General features: G+C 47.9%; 1 protein-coding gene across 1 annotated transcript in view; it reads right to left on the bottom strand.

The window, feature by feature from the left end:
* LOC137649933 (3'-5' exoribonuclease 1-like) overlaps positions 1 to 12,833 on the bottom strand; it is a 78,190-nt gene that overhangs the window by 13,186 nt on the left and 52,171 nt on the right. The gene's annotated exons all lie outside the window — the stretch shown is intronic.

Genomic DNA, 12,833 nt, shown 5'->3' on the forward strand with positions numbered 1-12,833 from the left:
TATACTTACCCGGTGATCATATATGCTGTCAGCTCTGCTGCTCGACAGAAAAACCTAAGGACAAAATACGCCAGCGATCGCTATACAGGTAGGGGGTGTTCATCAACAGCGCCATCTGTCGAGCAGGTACTCAAGTACTCCCAGTAAACACAGAACCAATTTTCTCCTCGGTCCACTGGGTCTCTATTGGGGAGGAAGGGAGGGTCCTTTAATATATGATCACCGGGTAAGTATATTCAAAAATTTATTTTACTAATGAAAATAACATTTTTCAATATTAAACTTAGCCGGTGATCATATAAGCTGATTCACACCCAGGGGGGTGGGTAGAGACCAGCATTATATGTTTACATTTAAGAGCTAAGTATTTTGTATTTCATTTTAGCAGTTATTCAAAATAACAAACATAAAATCAATAAGTACCTGGTAAGGAAGTCGACTTGAACAAATACTCTGCCTTTTTAAGTACGTCTTCCTTACGGAGCCTCGCGATCCTCATAGGATGCTGAGCAACTCCTAGGAGCTGAAGTATGAAGGGTTGCAAGCCATACTAAAGGACCTCATCAAAACCTCTAATCTAGGAGCTTCTCAAGAAAAGAATTTGACCACCCGCCAAATCAACCAGGATGCGAAAGGCTTCTTAGCCTTCCGGACAACCCAAAAAACAACAATAAAAACATTTCAAGAGAAAGATTAAAAAGGTTATGGGATTATGGGAATGTAGTGGTTGAGCCCTCACCCACTACTGCACTCGCTGCTACGAATGGTCCCAGGGTGTAGCAGTTCTCGTAAAGAGACTGGACATCTTTAAGGTAAAATGACGCGAACACTGACTTGCTTCTCCAATAGGTTGCGTCCATTACACTCTGAGGAGATCTGTTTTGTTTGAAGGCTACTGAAGTTGCGACAGCTCTAACTTCATGTGTCCTTACCTTCAGCAAAGCATGGTCCTCCTCATTCAGATGGGAATGAGCTTCTCGAATCAAAAGTCTGATATAATAAGAAACTGCATTCTTCGACATAGGTAAAGAAGGTTTCTTAATAGCGCACCATAAAGCTTCAGATTGTCCTCGTAAAGGTTTAGTACGTCTCAAATAGTACTTAAGAGCTCTAACAGGGCATAGGACTCTTTCTCGTTCATTTCCAACCAAATTAGAAAGGCTTGGAATATCGAACGATTTGGGCCAAGGACGAGAAGGAAGTTCGTTTTTGGCTAAAAAACCAAGCTGTAAGGAACATGTAGCCGTTTCAGATGAAAATCCGATGTTCCTGCTGAAGGCGTGTATCTCACTGACTCTTTTAGCTGTTGCTAAGCAGACGAGGAAAAGTGTCTTCAAAGTGAGATCTTTAAAGGAGGCTGATTGAAGTGGCTCGAACCTCTCTGACATAAGGAATCTTAGTACCACGTCTAAGTTCCAACCTGGAGTGGCCTAACTACGCTCCTTCGAGGTCTCAAAAGACTTAAGGAGGTCCTGTAGATCTTTGTTGTTGGAAAGATCTAAGCCTCTGTGACGGAAGACTGCTGCCAACATGCTTCTGTAACCCTTGATCGTGGGAGCTGAAAGAGATCTTTCCTTCGTTAGGTATAAAAGGAAGTCAGCTATCTGAGTTACAGAGGTACTGGTTGAGGATACTGACACCGACTTGCACCAGCTTCGGAAGACTTCCCACTTCGACTGATAGACTTTAAGAGTGGATGTCCTCCTTGCTCTAGCAATCGCTCTGGCTGCCTCCTTCGAAAAGCCTCTAGCTCTCGAGAGTCTTTCGATAGTCTGAAGGCAGTCAGACGAAGAGCGTGGAGGCTTGGGTGTACCTTCTTTACGTGCGGCTGACGCAGAAGGTCCACTCTTAGAGGAAGAGTTCTGGGAACGTCTACTAGCCATTGCAGTACCTCGGTGAACCATTCTCTCGCGGGCCAGAGGGGAGCAACCAACGTCAACCTTGTCCCTTCGTGAGAGGCGAACTTCTGCAGTACTCTGTTGACAATCTTGAACGGGGGGAATGCATAAAGGTCTAGATGGGACCAATCCAGAAGAAAGGCATCTATATGAACTGCTGCTGGGTCCGGAATCGGCGAGCAATAAATCGGGAGCCTCTTGGTCATCGAGGTTGCAAATAGATCTATGGTAGGTCGGCCCCACAAGGCCCATAGTCCCTTGCATACATCCTTGTGAAGGGTCCATTCTGTTGGGATGATTTGACCCTTCCGGCTGAGGCGGTCTGACATGACATTCATGTTGCCTTGAATGAACCTCGTTACTAAAGATAGGTTTAGATCTTTTGACCAGGTGAGGAGGTCCCTTGCGATCTTGTACAACGTCATCGAATGAGTCCCTCCTTGCTTGGAGATGTACGCCAAGGCTGTGGTGTTGTCGGAGTTCACCTCCACCACCTTGCCTAGAAGGAGGGACTTGAAGCTTCTCAAGGCCAGATGAACTGCCAGTAGCTCCTTGCAGTTGATATGCAACGCTCTTTGATCCGCATTCCACGTGCCCGAGCATTCCCGACCGTCTAATGTCGCACCCCAGCCCGTGTCCGATGGGTCCGAGAAGAGAACGTGGTTGGGGGTCTGAACAGCCAGTGGCAGACCCTCCTTGAGGAGAATGTTGTCCTTCCACCAAGTCAGTGACGACTTCATCTTCTCGGAAATAGGGATCGAGACCGCTTCTAGCGTCTTGTCCTTTCTCCAGTGAACAGCTAAGTGAAATTGAAGGGGTCGGAGGTGGAGTCTCCCTAACGCAATGAACTGGTCCAGTGATGAAAGCGTCCCTATCAGACTCATCCACTGTCTGACTGAACATCGGTCCTTCTTTAGCATGTTCTGGATGCATTCTTGGGCTTGACTGATTCTGGGGGCCGACGGAAAAGCCCGAAAAGCTTGACTCTGAATCTCCATTCCTAGGTACACTATAGTTTGGGATGGGACGAGTTGAGACTTTTCCATATTGACCAGGAGACCCAATTCTCTGGTCAGATCCAGAGTCCACTTTAGATTCTCCAGACAGCGACGACTTGACGAAGCTCTTAGAAGCCAGTCGTCCAAATAGAGGGAGGCTCTGATGTCTGCTAAATGTAGGAATTTGGCAATATTCCTCATCAGTTTCATAAAAAACAAGAGGTGCCGTTCTTAGGCCAAAGCACAGGGCTTGGAATTGGTATACAACCTTCCCGAACACGAACCTTAGAAAAGGTTGGGAATCTGGGTGGATGGGGACGTGAAAGTAAGCGTCCTTTAGGTCTAACGAGACCATCCAGTCTTCCTTCCTGACCGATGCTAGAACCGACTTTGTCGTCTCCATGGTGAACGTCTGCTTTGTGACAAAGACATTCAGAGCACTGACGTCTAGCACCGGCCTCCACCCTCCTGTCTTCTTCGCCACTAAGAAGAGACGGTTGTAGAAGCCCGGGGATTGATGGTCCCGGACTTTGACTACCGCTCCCTTTTGTAGTAAGAGAGACACCTCTTGCTGCAAAGCTAGTCTCTTGTCCTCCTCTCTGTACCTGGGAGAGAGGTCGATGGGAGTTGTTGCTAGAGGGGGATTGCGCAAGAATGGAATCTTGTACCCCTCTCTGAGTAACTTCACAGATTGTGCGTCTGCGCCCCTGTTCTCCCAGGCCTGCCAGTAGTTCCTGAGCCTGGCTCCCACTGCTGTCTGAAGAAGGTGGCAGTCAGACTCTGCCTTTAAAGGACTTGGAACCCTTCTTCTTGCTCCCACGTTGACCTTCGGCACGAGCACCTCCTCTGCTGGGGGCTCTGCCACGAAAGGGCGGAATGAACCTTGACGCTGGAGTGTCCATCCTGGGTCTAGGCACGGAGGGCAAAGGGGTGGCTTTGCGTGCGGATGACGCAACCAGGTCATGGGTGTCTTTTTGAATCAAGGAGGTGGCAATCTCCTTGATCAACTCCTCAGGGAAGAGGCACTTCGAGAGAGGAGCAAACATAAGTTCCGACTTCTGACATGGGGTGACTCCAGCTGACAAGAAGGAGCAAAGGTGTTCCCGTTTCTTGAGGACCCCGGAAACGAACGAAGCCGCAAGCTCACTAGAACCGTCCCGTATGGCTTTGTCCATGCAGGACATTATGAGCATGGAAGTTTCCTTGTCAGAAGGGGAGGTCTTCCTGCTCAACGCTCCCAAACACCAGTCCAAAAAGTTGAAAACTTCGAACGCTCGAAAGACTCCTTTCATCAGATGGTCCAAATCCGAAGGAGTCCAACAAATCTTGGAGCGTCTCATGGCCAGCCTGCGGGGAGAGTCTACAAGACTTGAGAAGTCGCCCTGGGCAGAGGCAGGAACTCCCAAGCCGAGAACTTCTCCCGTGGCAAACCAGACGCTAGATCTGGAAGCAAGCTTGGCAGGGGGAAACATGGAGGCTGTCTTCCCAAGTTGCTTTTTGGACTGCAACCAATCTCCCAGCACTCTTAAAGCTCTCTTGGACGAGCTTCGTAAAGGCAGGTGCGGATGACTGCGTGCCTAAAACGAACTCAGAGGGAGGAGAGCGAGGTGCTGCAGACACAAACTGATCAGGATATAAATCCTTGAACAGTGCAAGCACTTTCCTAAAGTCCAATGAGGGAGGCGTGGTCTTGGGTTCGTCGATGTCCGTGTGCGGGTCGTCAAGATGTGCACCATCGTCATCATCAGAGAGTCCATCGTCTGAATGTTGAGGAGGAAGCGGCAAAGTAGTAGGAATAAGCTGGTCGGCTGAGTCCGGCAGCACGGGTGCATGCGTGGCTGCACTGGACCCAACGTCATGGAACTGTTGGTCAGTCTGTGAGCTGGCAACAACCATGGCTGTGTGGGGACGCAAAGCGTCTACTCCTGACTGCTGCGGTCGAGTAGTGGAAACCACAGTGGGTTGCGGAGGTTGACGCACAGCGTCAAAACACGGCAACTTAACTCCACCCTCCTGTTGTTGTGGTAACACGCGAACGTCAACGGAGGGTTCTGTGCGTCGGTGAACGTCAACATGCGTCTGGCAGGGTCGACTGCGCATGGGTGGTGGAACTCTCACAGCTGGAGTGCGGGAGCAGGTAGCCTCAGCGTCTACTGGACGCACAACCGTGGTTGGTTGTAGGCTAACGGGTGCAGCGTCAACCTTCTCCGCACGATACTCCTGCATAAAGGAAGCTAACTGAGTCTGCATAGACTGTAGCAAAGACCACTTAGGGTCTACAGCAGCAGGTGCGGCAACAGACGGTGTTACTGCCTGTTGCGGTACCACTTTGCCTCTCTTAGGAGGTGTGCAGTCGTCGGAAGACTGCAGCAAGTCCGAACTGACCCAGTGGCTACACCTGGGCCGTTGGACTTGCGCGGAAGGGACCTTGCGTTTGAGAGGCCGTGAGACCTTGGTCCATCGTTTCTGGCGAGAAACCTCTTCCGCAGACGAGGAATGAACGGGCTCACTCGTCTTCTTGTGGGAGGGGCGATCTAGGAAAGATACGTCCGAAACCACGGAGGGAACGTCTGTCCGCTGATTAAAGCCTGTCGAACCCTTTGGTCGTACGACATTGCTTCTCCCCTGGGCTTGGGAGCTTGCAAGAGGTCCCGGACTGGGAGGATGACAGGCACGAACAGACGCACCCTCATGCACAACACTAACACTTTTCACTGCACTAACACTCACTTCACTTCCCACTGCACTCTTACCCTTCAACTCCCTGACGTCTGCCATGAGTTGGTTGCGGTCATTCGCCAATGACTCGACTCTCTCACCCAGAGCCTGGATGGCACGCATCATATCTGCCATCGAAGGTTGATGAGTGCTAGAAGGGGGATAGGGAGTAACCACTACAGGGGAAGGAATAGGTTGTGGGGCATGGGGAGAGGAAAAATCAACTGAGCGAGACGAACTCCTCCTGACTCTATCTCTCTCTAGCCTACGTGAATATTTCAGGAATTCTTGAAAATCGAATTCCGAAAGCCCAACGCATTCCTCACATCGATCTTCCAATTGACAGGTTTTACCCCGACAATTGGAACAAATGGTGTGCGGATCGATAGAGGCCTTCGGAAGACGCCTTGAACAGTCCCTAGCACTACACTTCCTGTATATGGGGACTTGAGAAGGGTCAGACATCTTGAATTAGTCAAAGGGGGAATTCAAAATCTATCCAAGTCGTCAACAAATAATCCAAAATTCAATCAAAGAATGCAAGGAAGTATTGAAGATAACCTCTGCACAGCGAAAGCTAATAACCAGAAATGAATACTTCACCAAAAAACGTGAAAATCAATCCAGAAAGCAACAGCATATTTAGTAGGTCTTGCCGGTGGCACGACAGAGAGAAAATTGGTTCTGTGTTTACTGGGAGTACTTGAGTACCTGCTCGATAGATGGCGCTGTTGATGAACACCCCCTACCTGTATAGCGATCGCTGGCGTATTTTGTCCTTAGGTTTTTCTGTCGAGCAGCAGAGCTGACAGCTTATATGATCACCGGCTAAGTTTAATATTGAAAAATTAAATTTTACAATCTAACCCTCATGTAACCCATACTAGTAGATGTCTCTAAATATAAAACAGAATTTATAAGTAGGTAATTTTTGGGTGAGACAAGATACTTAGTAGTAACTCAGTTGGTCTGTAAGAGATAACTTCAAATGGATCCTATATAACACATCATATAAGGCCACTCAAGAGAAGGTGAGTACTAACAAACTGTACGAGTGATGGGAATATGGTACATATACTTAGTGTTGTCTACCTCTTCCTCTTTTAGATTATTTTTGTCATGAACCCCTTACATCATTAATATTTATTTTGCACATATATCATGAGGGTTCAGATAGTCGAATGCTTGTTTTAGGCATATACTGTATCTCATAAACGTACAAGATAATTGAACCTTGTGCATTCTTTATAATCACTAAAGTATATGTACAAATATTTTTGCCATTATCAGTAATGGTTCAAGTTGTATTGCTTTCTACCTTTCACTTTTCATTTATTCTTTTGTAGAACCTTCTTATTTTTCCCTTACTTAAAACTTTACCTCTTAAGTAAACACCCTTTGGGTAGGCAATGAGTTTAAAAATGCAATTTTTAAAGTATTCCATTGCCATATGGCAGTTCAGTTATCGGTTCCTTGGTATAATGCATATTTCTAAAATATTTTATACAAATCTATATCACCGACTGCTCTTTATATTGTGAGTTTCTGTGGGTCAATAAGTTTTATATATTTACAAAAGTCATTTTGAGGCCAAATAATTAACAAAGTGAATTACAGTAATACCGTATATATTTGTGTAATTTGCAATTTCACATATTGTGTGACCACCAAATTTTCACTCATAAAAATGTTATTTTGATAATAAAATAAATTTTTGAATATACTTACCCGGTGATTATAATAGCTGCAACTCTGTTGCTCGACAGAAAACTCTTAGGTAAAATTCGCCAGCGATCGCTACACAGGTTGCGGGTGTGCCCAACAGCGCCATCTGTCGTCCAGATACCCAGTACTCAATGTAAACAAAGAACTCAATTTTCTCCTCGGTCCACTGCGTCTCTATTGGGGAGGAAGGGAGGGTCCTTTAATTTATAATCACCGGGTAAGTATATTCAAAAATTTATTTTAGTATCAAAATAACATTTTTCAATATTAAACTTAGCCGGTGATTATAATAGCTGATTCACACCCAAGGGGGTGGGTAGAGACCAGCAAAATATGTTTACATTATTATGAGCTAAGAATTTTTATTTCATTTTAGAAGTTAGCAAAATAACAAAAACAAAATAAATAGGTACCTGGTAAGGAAGTCGACTTGAACAATTACTCTGCCTTTTTAAGTACGTCTTCCTTACGGAGCCTCGCGATCCTCTTAGGATGCTGATCGACCCCTAGGATCTGAAGTATCAAGGGTTGCAACCCATACAACAGGACCTCATCAAAACCCCTAATCTAGGCGCTTCTCAAGAAATGACTTTGACCACCCGCCAAATCAACCAGGATGCGAAAGGCTTCTTAGCCTTCCGGACAACCCAAAAACAACAATAAAAACATTTCAAGAGAAAGATTAAAAAGGTTATGGAATTAGGGAATTGTAGTGGTTGAGCCCTCACCCACTACTGCACTCGCTGCTACGAATGGTCCCAGAGTGTAGCAGTCCTCGTAAAGAGACTGGACATCCTAAGATAAAAAGACGCGAACACTGACTTGCTTCTCCAATAGGTTGCGTCCATTATACTTCGCAGAGATCTATTTTGTTTAAAGGCCACGGAAGTTGCGACAGCTCTAACTTCGTGTGTCCTTACCTTCAGCAAAGCTTGGTCTTCCTCACTCAGATGGGAATGAGCTTCTCGTATTAACAGTCTGATAAAATAGGATAAAGCATTCTTTGACATAGGCAAAGATGGTTTCTTAACTGAACACCATAAAGCTTCAGACAGGCCTCGTAAAGGTTTAGTTCGTTTTAAATAGAACTTAAGAGCTCTCACAGGGCATAAGACTCTTTCTAGTTCATTTCCAACCATATTAGAAAGGCTTGGAATATCGAACGATTTCGGCCAAGGTCGAGAAGGCAGCTCGTTTTTGGCTAGAAAACCAAGTTGTAGAGAACATGTAGCCGTTTCAGATGAAAATCCGATGTTCTTGCTGAAGGCATGAATCTCACTGACTCTTTTAGCTGTGGCTAAGCATACCAGGAAAAGTGTCTTTAAGGTGAGATCTTTTAGGGAGGCTGATTGTAGCGGCTCGAACCTGTCTGATATGAGGAATCTTAGTACCACGTCTAAATTCCAACCAGGTGTAACCAAACGACGTTCCTTCGTGGTCTCAAAAGACTTAAGGAGGTCCTGTAGATCTTTATTGTTGGAAAGATCTAAGCCTCTGTGACGGAAGACTGATGCCAACATGCTTCTGTAACCCTTGATAGTGGGAGCTGAAAGAGATCGTTCTTTCCTCAGGTATAAGAGGAAGTCAGCTATTTGAGTTACAGAGGTACTGGTCGAGGATACAGATACTGACTTGCACCAGTTTCGGAAGACTTCCCACTTCGATTGGTAGACTCTAAGGGTGGATGTTCTCCTTGCTCTAGCAATCGCTCTGGCTGCCTCCTTCGAAAAGCCTCTAGCTCTCGAGAGTCTTTCGATAGTCTGAAGGCAGTCAGACGAAGAGCGTGGAGGCCTTGGTGTACCTTCTTTACGTGTGGCTGACGTAGAAGGTCCACCCTTAGAGGAAGAGTTCTGGGAACGTCTACTAGCCATCGAAGTACCTCAGTGAACCATTCTCTCGCGGGCCAGAGGGGAGCAACTAGCGTCAACCTTGTCCCTTCGTGAGAGGCGAACTTCTGCAGTACCTTGTTGACAATCTTGAACGGAGGGAATGCATATAGGTCTAGATGTGACCAATCTAGGAGAAAGGCATCTATATGAACTGCTGCTGGGTCCGGGATTGGTGAGCAATATATTGGGAGCCTCTTGGTCATCGAGGTTGTGAAGAGATCTATGGTTGGCTGGCCCCAGGTGGCCCATAGTCTCTTGCATACATCCTTGTGGAGGGTCCATTCTGTTGGAATGATTTGTCCCTTCCGACTGAGACAATCTGCCATGACATTCAAGTTGCCTTGGATGAACCTCGTTACTAGCGAAATGTTTAGACCTTTTGACCAGGTGAGGAGGTCCCTTGTGATCTCGTACAACGTCAGTGAGTGGGTCCCTCCTTGCTTGGAGATGTACGCCAAAGCCGTGGTGTTGTCCGAGTTCACCTCCACCACTTTGCCTTGAAGGAGAGACTTGAAGCTTTTCAAGGCCAGATGTACTGCCAGTAGCTCCTTGCAGTTGATATGCATTGTCCTTTGACTCGAGTTCCATATTCCCGAGCATTCCCGACCGTCTAATGTCGCGCCCCAGCCTACGTCCGATGCGTCCGAGAAGAGAACGTGGTTGGGAGTCTGAACAGCCAGGGGCAGACCCTCTCTGAGGCTGATACTGTCCTTCCATCATGTCAGGCAAGACTTCATCTTCTCGGAAATGGGGATCGAGACCGCTTCTAGCGTCTTGTCCTTTTTCCAGTGAAATGCTAGGTGATATTGAAGAGGACGGAGGTGTAGTCTTCCTAATGACACGAACTGTTCCAGGGATGATAGCGTCCCTATCAGACTCATCCACTTCCTGACTGAACATCGTTCCTTCTTCAGCATGTTCTGGATGCATAACTGGGCTTGGCTTGTTCTGGGGGCCGACGGAAAAGCCTGAAAAGCTACTGTGAATCTCCATCCCTAAATATACAATAGTTTGGGATGGGACCACTTGTGACTTTTCCATATTGACAAGGAGACCCAATTCCTTGGTCAGATCTAGAGTCCACTTTAGATCCTTCAGACAGCGACGACTGGAAGAAGCTCTGAGAAGCCAGTCGTTCAAATAGAGGGAGGCTCGGATGTCCGCTAAATGAAGGAATTTGGCTACATTCCTCATCAGCCTCGTAAACACAAGAGGAGCTGTGCTTAGGCCAAAGCACAGGGCTTGAAACTGGTAGACAACCTTTTCGAAAACGAATCTTAGAAAAGGTTGGGAGTCCGGGTGGATGGGGACGTGGAAGTAGGTGTCCCTTAGGTCTAACGAGACCATCCAGTCTTCCCTTCTGACCGCTGCTAGAACCGACTTTGTGGTCTCCATGGAGAACGTCTGCTTTGTGACAAACACATTCAGCGCACTGACGTTTAGCACCGGCCTCCACCCTCCTGTCTTCTTTGACACCAAGAAGAGACGGTTGTAGAATCCCGGGGTTTGATGGTCCAGGACTTTGACTACCGCTCCCTTCTCTAGTAAGAGAGACACTTCCTGTTTCAATGCTCGTCTCTTGTCTTCCTCTCTGTACCTGGGAGAGAGATCGATGGGAGACGTTGCTAGAGGGGGTTTTCGTACAAACGGGATCTTGTACCCCTCTCTGAGCAACTTCACAGATTGTGCATCTGCGCCTCTCTTTTCCCAGGTCTGCCAGAAGTTCTTGAGTCTGGCTCCCACTGCTGTCTGAAGAAGCTGGCAGTCAGACTCTGCCCTTAAAGGACTTGGTTCCTTTCTTCTTTCCACGTCTCCCTTCGGCACAAGCACCTCCTCTGCTGGAGGCTCTGCCACGAAAGGGCGGAATAAAACGGGACGCTGGAGTGTCCATCCTTGGTCTAGCTGACAAGGTAGGCAAAGGGGTGGCTTTGCGAGCAGAGGACGCAACAAGATCGTGAGTATCATTCTGTATCAAAGAAGCGGCAATCTCCTTAATCAGGTCCTCTGGAAAAAGGCACTTGGAAAGAGGAGCAAACAGAAGTTCGGATCTCTGGCATGGTGTAACTCCAGCTGAAAGGAATGAGCATAGGTTCTCACGCTTCTTAAGGACTCCGGACACAAAAGATGCAGCAAGCTCATTAGACCCATCACGTACGGCCTTGTCTATGCAGGACATGATGAGCAAGGAAGTCTCCTTCTCTGTCGGAGAGATCTTTCTGCTTAGAGCTCCTAGACACCAGTCTAAAAAGTTAAAAACCTCGAAGGCTCTAAATATACCTTTCGAAAGGTGGTCCAGGTCCGAAGATGACCAACATATCTTTGAGCGTCTCATGGCTAGGCGGCGGGGAGAGTCTACAAGACTTGAGAAGTCGCCCTGGGCAGAGGCAGGAACTCCCAAGCCGAGAACTTCTCCCGTGGCATACCAGACGCTCGATCTAGAAGAGAGTCTAGCAGGGGGAAACGTAAAGGCTGTCTTCCCTAAACTCTTTTTGGACTGCAGCCATTCTCCTATCACTCGTAAAGCTCTCTTGGACGAGCGTGCGAGGACGAGTCTAGTAAAGGCAGGAGTGGTTGACGGCATGCCTAACACAAACTCTGACGGAGGAGAGCGCGGAGCCACAGACACAAACTGGTCCGGAAACATCCCTTTGAACAGGGCCAAAACTTTCCTAAAGTCCAAAGAGGGTTGCGTAGACTTAGGCTCGTCCAGTTCTGAATGCGGTTCATCTACGTGTGCAGCACCATCATCATCAGAAAGTCCCTCATCCGAGTATTGAGGAGGAAGCGGCAACGGAGTGAGTAACGGCTGGTTAGCTGAGTCCGGTCGCACGGGTGCATGCGTGACTGAGCCGGACGCAACGTCATGGAACTGTTGCCCAGTCTGTGAGCTGGCAACAACCATAGCAGTGCGGGGACGCACAGCGTCTACTCCAGACTGTCTAGACTGATGTGGGTGAGCAGTGTCAACCACACTGGGTTGCGGAGGTTGACGCACCGCGTCAAAACAAAACAACTCTGACGGTTGTTGAACCTCACGAACGTCAACGGATACCTCCGTGCGTCGCTGAACGTCAACATGCGGCTGGCAGATCACACTGGAACGCATGGGTGGCGGAACTCTCTCAACTGGAGTGCGTGAGAAGGTTACCTCAGCGTCCCCAGGACGCACAACCGAGCGTGTGGGTGGTTGTAGGCAAGGAGCTGCACTAGCTGGTGCGGCAGCAACCTTCTCCGCCCGAAAGTCCTGCATAAGCGACGTTAGTTGAGACTGCATGTCTTGCAGTAAAGACCACTTAGGGTCTACAGGAGCAGGTGCGGCGACAGACGGTGTAACTGTCTGAAGCGGTACCGCTTTGCCTCTCTTAGGAGGTGAGCAGTCATCGGATGACTGCAGCGAGTCCGAACTGACCCAGTGGCTACAGCTGGGCCGTTGGACTTGCGCGGAAGGGACCGACTTGCGCTTTAACGGTCGTGAGACCTTGGTCCATGGTTTCTTGCGAGAAACACCTTCCGAAGACGAGGTATAAATGGGCTCTCTCGTCTTTGTTAGGCAGGGGCCATCTTGGGTAGATACGCCCGATACCACGGAGGGAACGTCTGTTCGC

The sequence above is a fragment of the Palaemon carinicauda genome, chromosome 11 (genome assembly GCF_036898095.1).
Source record: "Palaemon carinicauda isolate YSFRI2023 chromosome 11, ASM3689809v2, whole genome shotgun sequence".
NCBI lineage: Eukaryota > Metazoa > Arthropoda > Malacostraca > Decapoda > Palaemonidae > Palaemon > Palaemon carinicauda.